The sequence below is a fragment of the Aedes aegypti genome, chromosome 3 (genome assembly GCF_002204515.2).
Source record: "Aedes aegypti strain LVP_AGWG chromosome 3, AaegL5.0 Primary Assembly, whole genome shotgun sequence".
In the NCBI taxonomy this organism is placed as follows: domain Eukaryota; kingdom Metazoa; phylum Arthropoda; class Insecta; order Diptera; family Culicidae; genus Aedes; species Aedes aegypti.
Window position 1 is genome coordinate 302,140,832 of NC_035109.1, and position 11,330 is coordinate 302,152,161.

The window sequence follows — 11,330 nt, forward strand, 5'->3', positions numbered from 1 at the left end:
TCGGATTAGATGATATTTTAACCTTCTAAAGATAAGTAGAGGACTATATAAATTTTGATACAGATGTGTTACGAAATTCATAAGCTTCAACATTACAGCAAACAAGGCAAATATTTGGTTATTCCAAATGCTTGAAGTACGTTTTCCAGAAATCATTCAGAAATACTTGCTCCAGTCTATCTAAACACCAATTGTTCGGTGTTAGAATTGTTAGAATCCATATTCTTGGTTTGTATTTTTGTGCGATACGAGGGTAGAATTTCTAGAGGCTTTCTGGTAGAATTCTAGAAAACCAGAGGTCAAAGAAGGATATATTTCAAGAATAATTTTCAAGGAAGATTTTGATAGAACTTCTTAAAAAAATGCTTTATTTGTAAAATTATTAGAGAGGTTTTAACTATCTTGTAAATTACATAGTTTCTAGATTGTAAATTATCTTTCATTCACCGTTGCCCATCTATTGTTCTACCTGCTTCAACATTTTGTTGTTTTTCCTTCTTCGCATGACGCTTTGAGGAACTTCGTACAAAAATCTTGTCATACTTCAAAAAGAAACATTTTGAAGAATCTTAAAAAAGGTAAAATAGAAGAGGTTAAAAAAATACTGAATTCTTAAACGTATGGTTCTTGATTTCAGAAAGTCCATAAGGAATTACTCAACATTTTTTTAAGTAATGCAAAAGTTTCCCCCAAGTTTTAAATTTATTAAAATATTACATTATGAGTTTTACGACACTACATGTTCGGTTATGTTCTTTAAAATACCGGCAATATTTTCGCGTTAAACTTCTACACTAGAACAAAAAAAAACGATAAAAAAGTTTTTTTTTTAATTTCTAAAGGTAGGGAAAATGAATTCTTTCTACATCAATATGTTCACAGTAGTATCATGAAACTGTATAGTCCATATAAAAAATTATCTGAGATTTTAATTACACACAATCAGTATAAGTTCCATCCGTTTTAACACTAATCGTGTTCTATTAAAAAATCCGAACAAAAAAGAAACAAAAATGTCTGTAGTAAATCCTTCAAGGACCTTTTAAGCTTTTCTCAGAGGTACATTGTCAACAAGTTTTAGAAACTCTACGGTTTAATTCTTGAATCTACGACAGGAATTTAGTATTTTTTTCCGAATTATATTAAAGCTGCAATTCTTCTAAAAATTACCAACAAAGTTCCTTTGAACATTTTTTTGTATGTATAGAAAACTGATATGGAGTGATACGTAGAGGAATTTATAAAGCAATCGCTATATATATTGAGATATTCCTAGAGAAGTTTTTGAACCAAAAAATGAAGAGTTTGGGCAAATTTTTAAATGTTGTTTATGGAAGAATCCTGAGATAACCATTCAGAAAAAAAATGGAGCTATTTCTAGAGTCTGAAAAAATACTTGATAAATTTTCTGAAGAAATTCTTCGAGAATTTCAAGAATAAATTGCAAAATCTTAGTAAAACTGATGAAAAATTTCTTCAATAAATTCCCAAATTAATCGTTAGAGCTGTTTAAAGAAAAAACAATCTCTGGAAAATACTGAGATTAATTTTTGGTACATTTTTCGGGAGGATCCTAGGAAAACCATGATACGGTTCTCTAAGAAATTCTTTAACAAATTACTCGGGAGTTTTTGAAAGAACAGTTGAACGTATTCCGCTAGTAACTTCAAAAGAATGTTAGAATTCTCTAAACACTTTTAGTTAGGAATTTTTGAAAACATAAAAAATATTTTCGTGAGAGTTTTGAAGGCATGTGGGATGTTGCTGTGGATGTCTTTTGAGAAATCTAACAAAAAAAATATTTGTGAAAAAATGCAGATAGATCTGCGGAAAATTTCTTTGAGAAATCATGAATAACATTTTCCCAATTGAACACTTCTTAATTGCTCATGATGTTTTTGTGGAATATTACGAGGAAGCCCTAGAGCAGTGCTTCCCAAACTTTTTCAACTTTCGCCCCCTTCAGGCCAATATTGATCTGAAATCGCGCCCCTGATATATGATTCAAATATTTTAATAAGGACAAAAAATGTCTTCTACTTGCATATCCAAAGAATCATAATACGATAACTATTATGCACATTTAAAAATATTTTCTTAAATATTGGTAACCTGGGCTGTAAATTATAATATCGATTTGAAAAATATGTTGCGTACATTACAGGCTACTAATTTAGTTGGTAAAAGTTTGGTCCAGTTTCAACTTAACAAATGTAATGTATTCAAAGGCGCCTTGTGACGTAATTTGGGGCAAAGTTATCCAAATCTGAACCAAATGCAATGCTTTCTAAGCAAACGCATTTATTTTTACATGAATATGTCATATTTGGGTGAACTGCAATGATTCTGTTCGCAATTGTTCGTTTTTGAAAGATCTCACCTCGTAAATTGTGATTTATCTGGTATTTCTAAAATTACTGGAATAATTTTCAGAAATTGTGAGCGTTTATAACGCTTTTCTTTATCCAATCCAAAAACCCTGGAATACCGTTTTGATTCATTTTACGGACAGCTTCTTATTCCGGACACTCTACTTTGTATGGGAAACATTCCATACGAAATGTTTCAATTTTTGCCGTTCAAAAGTAAGAACTTTCGAGATTCGTTAAAGATTTTCCAAAGATATCTATACAAATTTATAATGTCCAACTGCCTTAGACGTCTCTTTAGTGGATTGAAGAATTAAATTGATGATTTGACTTCTCTCTTTATGATTTTCAAGACCTGTCCGGAATTCGAACCAAAGTGTCCGGAATATAAGACAAAAGTGAGGTAGCGTCCGGAATAAGAATCATGAAAAGGCCACACATTTCTACTTATTTAGAAATTTTCGTATTGCGAATTCAAAATCTTCACCCACCATTTGAAAGTTAAGTGTTTTGAAGCCTCGATAACGTTAAGGAATCATACAGAATGATTTATTTTATATTCTTTTTGATAAATTATACTTTACTGAGGCCTTAAGTGTCCGTAATATGAATCAAAACGGTATATATAAAAATCCAGAATGTTTTTCAACTCATTTATCAATTCAATTTATCAAAAAGGTGTTTTTCTAACACCAAGAAAAACTCAATTTTTCGAACGTTCTGGAGGTATAAATTAAACGCATCTTTGAAATTTCTTCAAATCTATTTATAAATAGAGTTTTTTATCTTTGGCATCGCTGGAACGCGATTTTTGTAGGCTATATTTTCCAAAATGTGTGTATAAAATGATTAACTTTGTCTGTGGATTAACGTTCAACGCTCCGTCATCGTAAGATTTCAAAAGCAGTTTTTCTGCTCAAAACTAAAAAATTTTCGATGAAAATTTGTACACTCTGTTTCGGTTGGAAAATAGAATACAGTGAACACATTTTCCTGTAAATTTTCTGATATTGAACGAAAAAACTGCTTTTAAAAATTCCATAATCAATGACGGATTCTGCCCCCTTAAAACATCACAAATGGTACTGTAGATTTTTTTTATTTGTAAAAAGGTGGATGCCAGAAATATTATCTTCCAAACCTTAAAGTTCACATACAAAAAAGATCCTCATATATATTGGGCATCTGCATAATCTCGTGAAAATCTCAAATGCTGACCATTCTTAAAACTCTCATGATATTTAAAAAGTTCAATAAATAACACAAATATTTTGCGTTTGACAATCATGTAATGTTGTCTATAATAATTTTAAAATGGTTATAATTAGAGATATAACGATCTAAGGTAAAATAGTCCTGGAAATATTTAAGTTTGGAACTGATTAACCTTCAGATGTGTGTCCTCCAAAGGTTATGAGTAATTATATTTAAATTCTCCCATGTTAGCTTTTTCGCCCCCTTTCTGGATTTTTCGCCCCCCAAATTCTGTTTTACAAATTTTCGCCCCCTTGAGCCTGAAAATCGCCCCCAGGGGGGCGAATTTGCCCACTTTGGGAATCACTGCCCTAGAGCAACACCTGGAAGAATTTTTTTTTTGCAGAAAGTCTGAATAATTATTTTATTTCGATTTTTTTGCTTCAGCTGTTAGTGAACTCTCTGGAGAATTCGTGAAATGAATCCTTGCTTGGTGATCTTGAAGACATTTTTTGTGAGACTCTTTGAATTTTTAGTACCAATTTTTGGAGAAACGCTCAATAATTTCTGAACATTCTAAACAAATTATTTATAAACAACTGGAGGATACTTTAAACTTACAATTGCAATTTATATTTGATAATTACGTATAGGGCCTTCCAAGAGAAATGAGTAAAAGAATTTCTAAAGCATTCACTGGTGGAATTCTTTGGGAATTTTTAAACAATTCGATTTTCGAGAAATTTTATGGTGCGATCAAAAAGTCTGGGAATGATTTTCTGTGAGAATCCCAGGACGAACTCAGTGAAAAGGAGTTCTCGAGGAAATCACTGAAAAGTACGAAAATAATTCATGAAGAAATTCCCTTACTAGTTCTAAAAGGAATCTCTTCAAACCACATGGTTGATTACCAGAAAAAATTGTTGAACATTCCGTGTGAGTTTTTTTTGCAAGAATCCTTGAACAATTTTTTGCTGGATTACAAAAAGAATGAATCTTTTCCGTAGCGAAAATATAAATTTACAAATATCATTGATGCGCCACGAAATGAGACAAAATAACAAATAAATAAATTCAATACAAATCTGTTAAAACTACGAAATTTGTGAAAATTTTGTTATTGCGACTGGCATAACTTCTTTAAAACTGATATTTGCCAGGCCCCCCCTCCAGCAAAAAATACTAGCTACGCCAATGCTGCTGCTACCGAACATTCAGCGAAAGCTGAACCGTACTTGCTGGAGTGTAGCACGAAAGCGTCGAAACCTATAGGGCGCTTGCAGCAAACAAAAGTGTGCCCAACGGCTCCCTTTGATTTTGCTGGGTAACGCTTTGAAACGGAAAACAGGTTACAGAATGTTTCCCAGCAAAATCAAATGGGTCCGTTGGGCACACTAAACAAAGGCTGCAAGTGCCCTATTGTGTACAAGCGAGAATCGGAAGGAACACGAAGGAAGTGAATACCAACACACTTGTATCTGCGAGGCTCGAGTGAACGCATTAAGCATTCATTCGCCGAATGGATTGAACTGACTGAGCGGATTCCTACTCACTGAATCATTCCGTGGTGTGGATTGCCAGACAGTGAACGCTCATCAGCACTCAAACCCGAATAACACTCGAACGCTGTATTCGGCTGCTTTCGGCTTTCAGATTCGGTAGCGACTCAATCAGTTGCCGTTTTTTGTTTCACTTAGTGCTCGCCGAGGAAGCAGAAGGGGCACTGCGGAAGCGAGTGAGGGAAGCGCAATACCTGAGTGAGTGTTTCCGATGGTTGACTGTCAGTAATGGAAAAGTTCGCATCACGAAGCAGCTCACGAGCGTATACCAAAGCATAACAAACATGACAGACTCGTGAACAGGCTAGGTGTGAGTAAGTTCGCACCCGTCTTCTCGAGACAATATGCCAAAAGAAGTAGCAACAAGCTTGGAAACGTTTACTCGCGAGTAACCGAGTAAGTTGTGATTTATTATGGTTTTGACAGACAAATCAATTGTATACTCATCAAATTTACCAGTTTGTAGTCAAAACCTCTTGAAAACAAGTAATCTCGAAAGAGCAGCAGCTTTTTCTCAATATTTCAATTGTCTCTGAACAGCTCCGAACACGAGCACAAATCACCTTAACTTCGATTACTCGGGAGCACGACATATGCGAGTAAAGCAGAGCCCTTTTCATCACTGCTAACTATAAAATTTACTACAACTTTTGCTAATTACTATTTTCCTTGTCATGCAGGCGTGAACATATTTTTGAAGATTCATTTTCTTCATTCGCACCTGGATTTTTCCCGAAGAATCTTGGTGATGAGATTAACGAGCACGTAGAATGTTTTTACCAACAGATAAAAACCATACAACGGCGTTATTGAGGTTTTTGGGATGAAGCATTTATGGGTAATTATTGCTGACTTCCGCGAAACAAAAAGTGAGCATCATAGACGTAGTGGTTTGAATCTCGATCATTTTTAAAAGCAATAAAAACTGTTGAAAATCTAAATACTAGTAACTATTCAGAAATGAGAAATTATGTAAACTTAACTACAAATTCCACATTGTTGAATTCAAGCGTGGCTTTCTGAAACGATTTTGTATTTACACGATTTACTCAATTCATAGCATAGTTCTGTTCAGTTTTAATCACATCAACGTTTGAAAATGTGAAATTTTGGTACTCATACACAACTTCTACAATTTTCATCCGATTTTAACCATCGATGAATCATTTTCTTTCATTTTCCATATATTTTTAATTTTGCTTATATTAAAACTTTAAATTTGTTTTCTTCTGCCTTAAATCGCGACTGAATGTTAAATTTTACTAAAAAAAAGTTGAAAATTGATAAAATTGTTGACAATATCATTAAATTTATAGTTTTAACTGGATAGTTTAACAGATGTTCGATGACAAATTTGTTTAGCTTTCATTTAAAAACAGATGGAAAAAAATCAAAAGTGAAGCTAAACAGCCAAAGATATCAGCATTTCAGTTGAAATTTTTAATTAGAACTTAATATTTCAAAAAACGAGTGGCACAAACAAGGGGTTTTTTTGGGGTCCGAAATATTTTTTTGTTATTTAACCACTGACAAACAGTCATAGTACTCAGATTTATTTCATCGTACAGCAAAATAGCGTTCTATTCTAATACTTGGTAGTAGTCCACATATTTTTCCAGATTTTTATTGTACGTACCTTCTGACCTAACATACATTTAGTACAACAAAATCGTTCAGATATAATATGATTTGTGCAAAACTGTTGCAAAACATCGAACCAACTAAATGCGATTAACAAATTTGTAATAAAATAAATCACTATCAAAAATGAAAATTAAATCTTCATAAGTACGAGAATCAAGTGTGTGAAAATCAGACGTTTATCTGCAGTAGTTTTGAAATGTCAATATGGTGAAGTCGTGCCCATACTTTCTGGGACACCCTATATTAAAGACAAAGTAGGACAAAAAATCCTAAAATGAGTTTTAACAATATGATGGTAACAACAGCTTGCAGCAAATGAAAAACCTAAATTTGTTACTTGAGAAGGCTCTCATTGAGTTCGTTACAAACCATTTGAAAAAATACCATAATAATTTTGGTAATCAAGTATAAATCTGGTATGAGCCAACATTAAAAATCTGAAATGTGTAATATGTATGAAAAGGCATTTTCTGAATCAGTAACTTTGACAGGAGTTATAAGGTTTAACTATGCGACGAACCTTTTGGTTCAACTTATTACGACTGTGCAAACCATTTTAAAATCAGAGGTTTATTTTCGAAGTTTAATGACGTTGTTTCAAGAACAGAATGATCACCAAAAGAGAACTATATTTATTTTTATAAACTTTCTTACTGAAAAAACAGTGATTATTTTTAAATACCTAACGCACAACGATCAATCAACGCTCCACCATTTTAGCAGATCTCCTTTTTTTAATTCTTTTAAATCTCATTATCGATGGTGAATGGAGTAGGCATAATAAATATCAATCCATTGTATTCCATCTGTCACGTGTTTTCTTTTATTAGTCTAGCACAAGCCGCCGTTCTTCAAATGCTTCTCGACCGGCATGACTGCACACATCAGAACATTGCTAGGGAAATCTATATTTTCCCTGTCACATTCACCAGCATAAATAAGATCACGCGTGTTTGGTCTCAAAGATCGCGGAGGCCTTTCGCCAGAATCGACGACGCAGAATCTACCCGTTTTCCGTTCTCTGGTTGGTTGGTATCCCTCTTGATTGGGCTAAATCCACGAACAATGGTGGTAGAAGTTAGTTCAGTTCACGCTCTCATTATCTTACGCTTTGCTCTTCGCCTTATTGGATACAATACGCCAATACGACGTCTGCTACGCCCATATGACTAATAAACAGCGACCCACTTTAACGCCAGAACCACAAGAACAATTTGAAAACATTCATTCATCTCACGTCCGATAGGAAGCCTTCAATCGTCCGATCTTTCAATCGGAATGCCGGCTTTGCTGCTGATAGTAGTGGCTCAAACGCAAGGGGACTATATAATTAAGCTTAAGATAGGTCATGTATACAACTGATCGAAGAATGCACTCACCGTAATGTTTTTCTTCCTTAAAAGTATCACGAGACGATTCAATCTCAGAGCATTTCAGTTGAGGTTTTTTACACTTAAACTTGGAACAATTGGTAATAAAACTTTTGCATATCTACTTTGGACAGCACTCAGCTGATAATTATCACTTAAACGGCCACTAAACGTTGATGCAATATGTGGATTAGGGTGGTTCGAACAAAAAAAAAGTTTGAAGAACGAATCTCCTATATGTTTCTTACAATCTTTACGATAAAAGTTGTGTTCTGTGATTTTTTTTTTAGAATTTTCAGCGGTGATTTAAACGTGGTCGATGTAGGTTCATAAGCAAATTACTATGGAGCAATTTTGAAAAATGTTTCAAACATGTTAGTACAAATTTACCATCTCAAAGTGAAAACACATTCTTCAAATCATAATAAAAGTAGTTGTTGAAGAGAGCACCTTGAACCGACAATTGGAAGACAAAAGAAATATTCACTAATTTGCTCGTTATTACTCAATTTTAGCTCTTTGTGTGATTATAGTCCAATAAACTTCTGCAAGAACCTCAAACAAAAATAGCACATAATGAATTTGATTCTTCACCACTTTTTTAAACCATAGCTGGAGTTGCAATGAGTTTTGATATACTATCATCAACAGACTTATGATAGTTTTCCGATGTTAAAAGTATGATTTTGGTTTCCACATTAAAATTTCCATATAAACCTTCAACGTCGTTGGGCAGCTTTGAATCATCACCAAAACGGCTGAAAAAATCACAAAATTCCATTTTCATCATACGGAGTGTAAGAAACACATGACAAGTTGAGATTTCAAACTATTTTGCAATTTGAACCACACTACTGTAGATACCGTCTCTGCTTCCAACTTATTGCACTCCACACACAATCACTGTTGGAAGTTCTTCCCACTCTTCGCTGCAACCCATCCAAGTAAAACCGAACCGTTCCGAACCAATTCAACTCCAAGACTGAAACGCGCAACTCTCTCGCTGCTCCTTCCGGCCTGCGACTGATTGTCGCTTATTGCCCTATCCGTCTGAGCCCGATGCGCAGTTTTTGTCACAAGTCACACACCAGGCCAATCGTCCAAAACCACCACGCAGAGAGAACTTAATGCAGCGCGCTACATTTTGGTCTCTGGTTCGAATGTTCGAATCAATACATCTATCCACGTTACGACTATACATGGCCATGCGAGGCCACCAGAAGAGCGCACTAGTAGACGAGAGCGTTCTCCATCAAACATCATATTGTTGGATATGTTCGTTGGTTGCCATTCATTACATTGGATCGTAAAGTAAAAGAGCTGTAGAACTATACAGATAGTTAGCACGGTTGTGAATTACTTTTATATGCGTAATTCAAATAAGGCTAATTCATTCCGTTGCCGCCCGACACGCGCGGAACTAGGAGCACAGTGTCGTTTGGAAATGTGTGCATTTATAGATCTGTCGTGTTATTTAGTTAACCATTTTTTCAATGTATTATGTTTCATTGTTTGTTCGTGTATTAAAAATTCTTTCGAGGTATTGAAAATAATGAATTAAGAAAAATAATTGAAGGTTTGAACATGAAGGTTTAGCATAACACTGGAGTGGGCTTTTTTTTAATTATTCACTGAAAACGGTTCTTCGTATTTTATCCAAAATCGATTTCGTAAAGCAATATTTCGTACATATAACGCAATATTCATTCATCATACGAATCATTCGTACTTGACAAATAATCGCGTTTCAGTAATTTTATGAAATATTCGTAGGATGCACGATTCACATTTCGTAGATAAGCTTTTTTGCATTTTTTGCGTTTGTCTTTTGCCTACGCTAATCGCACTGGATGGAAATTATCGAATACTTCTTCAAACAGTCGTAAGTCAAAAGAGTAAATAAATTTATTTTCTAATTTGAACAACTCGATTTTCCCTTTTATAATGATTAATTTTCGGAATCACGACGTAGCCACGAAACAACACAAAACAATACTTGAGTCAATCTTACACTACACAGTGCTCCAGAAAGTAGATTTATGCGGAAAGATACATTTAGAGCTTCGGAATGAAAACTGTCTTCTACAAAGTTGGTTCTATGATTAAAGCCCTTTCCCAACTGATATTTAGTGCAAATATAAACATTCTCGATGTTTTGTTTTTACGACTTTTTGCTGAGTAAATGTGCTGCATACAAAATAAAGCTTCTATACGATCCTTTTACCACAGACAAACAGTGTTACTTTGTTCAAAACACATCGCCCAGATTACAGCATCATCATCTGGTGAGCATGTTGCACGAAAAGATGTTTCGTGCAATAAGACCGGCAGATGGCAGTAGTGTGAAACATCAAACATAGAGAAAAACGATGCGCGTACCTCTGGTTGTGATATTTGTAACATAGCGAATTTGAAATGATCGTTAAATAAGTGGTCGATGGAAATCTGGCGAATCTACCCAACTATTAGCAAGCTGTGTTGGCAGCTATTATGCATAGGGTGCAGAGCTACTTGGGCACTTCCATGATTCACTTTGGCATGGGGGGTTTTTATCGGTCGAACTTTGTGAAACTTTGCAATAAGAAGCACTTCAATACGACGCATGTTGTGGCAAAATATGAGCTCAGTAGCTTTAAAAAAACCCCACTGCCAAAGTGAATCAAAAGTGCCAAAAATAGGATCCGGCTCCCTACCGATTATTGCTTTGCCTCGACTATTATAGGACAAGTAGAAGTAAAACATTGTTGGCAGGTGCTTTTACAACCATTTCGCAACTGTTGAATATTGTTTATACGTAGGTGAATGTAGTTGAACTCCCTTTATGAACATGAAAATATAAATGAATCGGTCAAATTAAGAGCTACAAATTTTTTTTCGAAGTTTCTTGAAATTGAATACAACAACAGGTAAACAGTCATGATAGATAGAACAATTTGTTCGGTGATTAATTAACCTTTACAGTATTGGGTGCCGACTTCGAAATTTCAAAACGCTGTAATTTCGCAATCGTTCGATCGATTTTGATGAAATTTTTAGGAATAATAATAGATGAGTTATATTTTCAATTCAAGCATAGAAAACTCTGAATTCGGTGATGGCTTTGGACTTAGGACCAAATGTGTTGGGAGACCTAAGGTGTTTCGAAATGGAAATGATGTAAAAACTCAAGAAACCTGATCAATATTGTTTTTTAC

General features: G+C 34.5%; 1 protein-coding gene across 4 annotated transcripts in view; it reads right to left on the bottom strand.

Moving 5' to 3' along the window:
• Positions 1-9,169, bottom strand: part of LOC5570163 (long-chain fatty acid transport protein 4) — a 75,149-nt gene extending 65,980 nt beyond the window's left edge. The window contains exons 1-2 of one of the 4 annotated variants that reach the window (XM_021849027.1): positions 8,992-9,169; positions 8,146-8,302 (exon numbers count right to left, since the gene is read on the bottom strand). The gene's annotated coding sequence lies outside the window, so the exon portion shown is untranslated. Of the gene's footprint in view, positions 1-8,145; positions 8,303-8,928; positions 8,951-8,991 lie in introns of those variants that run through there. The other 3 variants (XM_021849029.1, XM_021849028.1, XM_021849026.1) reach the window with 3 other exon arrangements.
• Positions 9,170-11,330: the final 2,161 nt, after the last annotated feature.